The sequence below is a fragment of the Austrofundulus limnaeus genome, unplaced genomic scaffold (assembly GCF_001266775.1).
Source record: "Austrofundulus limnaeus strain Quisiro unplaced genomic scaffold, Austrofundulus_limnaeus-1.0 Scaffold35, whole genome shotgun sequence".
NCBI lineage: Eukaryota > Metazoa > Chordata > Actinopteri > Cyprinodontiformes > Rivulidae > Austrofundulus > Austrofundulus limnaeus.
In genome coordinates this window covers 1,264,212-1,266,081 of record NW_013952437.1, presented here as the reverse complement: position 1 = coordinate 1,266,081, position 1,870 = coordinate 1,264,212, and positions in this window count along the sequence as shown.

Sequence of the window (1,870 nt, the reverse complement as noted above, 5' to 3'; positions counted from 1 at the left end):
CCTTTGAACAGTTACACCAAAACAGAGCAAAATCTTTATATTGCATGAATAATAGTATTTTTTGCAAAGTTATATTATATATATATATATATATATATATATATCCATTATCCATTAAACAAGGATTTAATTGTCCAGAAAGACTTTTTGCTAAGCTGACTGATCTTTAACAGCTCATTTAAGTTGCATTTTAGTCATGATTTGATTTTATGGAGTGGGAGTAAGCTGTGTTGTTGCCAAAACTCTGGATTACTCAGATGCATGACAGTGCACAAAGACAATAAAAGACTAAGAAAATATTGTTTTGTCTGATATGCTCTTATGTGCAGTTGTGCACCAGCTCATTTCTTAATTCCCACAGTTTAGAAAACCATTTTTTTATCACCTGACTGATCCTGATGAACCAGCTCCGAACCACTGAATCTGCAGGAAAACCTTTCAGTATTTTAATTGCAGATTCAGTTCCTTTTTATTGCAAGGCTGTAACTACCCTAAACATTTATGCAGTACAAAAAAAATGGCTAAACACCTCCCTAAACTCTTCTGTTTTTACATCTGTGGTTCTGTGAACTTAAAAAAGTTTCCTAATTGGAAAAAGATCAAAAGTATCTGTTTTTTTCCCAAACCTTGTCTCTATGGTGTGACAGGCTCAGTTTGGAAAGTGTCCAAACTCTGATAAATTTTATTTAAAATAAGTTGTCTTTAAATGTTTAAAGTGCAGCGGAAAAGAAAGTCTGATAATACTTTATCAGACTTTATTTCTCACACAGGGCGTCTCTTCCCTCAAATAAAATACAATTTTTGCTAGATTATCAAACCATAAAGAAAACTTTATAGTAAAAACTTAGCAATTTCACATCAGTTTAGCATAATTGTCTGCGAAGGCCCGACAAATTGGTGGATAATTACACATTTCTACAAACAAGACTTCAGGAGTCAAAGCAATGTAAAAAAAAATCCTAAAATACGTTTTACATTACTGAGGTATTCGGTGAATGCAGTTTTTTTCTTCTTCACTTGAGGACAAAAATAWGATAAAGATTTACAAATTGAACCAGAGGATTGAGTTTGTTAGAGCAGATCTATGGTCAGAGGTGAGCAGACACTTCTGTTCCACTCGTTTTCCTCCCCTGTGTCACACTTCTTCTTCTTCAACACGTCTTTGTACAGGAAGTGTACAAACAGTTTCTGGCTGCCTACACGTTCAAGGGGTCGTTTGTGGTGATTCCTGTTGAGCAATACCCCCGTGTGYTGGTTTACCGAAGATCTTATGTAATCTCTAAGTACAGGACAGATGTTTTCCTGTCAAATCATTGAAAGGTCGGGCTGACTGCTGTAAGTAAAAGACCTGAGGTGAAAATATTTAAATTAAAATTGACATAAATTCACCTTTAAATATACTTTAACAGCTTCTGGCAGCAACTACAATTTTACTTTTATTTTCATGTGTTATTATTAGCTTTTATTTAGGCAGGCAAATCCCACTGTGCTCACAGATCTCTTTTTCAAAGAAGGCCTGCTCCTGACAGTGGCCTAAACACGTTATTTGGACTGTGGGAGGAAAACGGAGCATCCGATGAAAAGCAAAAACAAGGAACATCCAAACTCCACCCAGAGAGACCCCAAACAGAACCAGGACTTAAACCCAGGAACTGTTGCTGTGAAGCAAGAATGCTAACCACTAATCCACTGTGCTTCTGTTTATACTTCTTCTTCTTTTTGTGTTAATKCCCTCACCAATATTAACAAAAATGATGAGAAACAGAAACATGACAAAGCAGACTACAGTCTACATAAAAAGCATTAGTCAACCCCTATCTTTTTGCCTTTTGTATAAAATATGCAGGTCCATTTGTATCTATGTAAATTT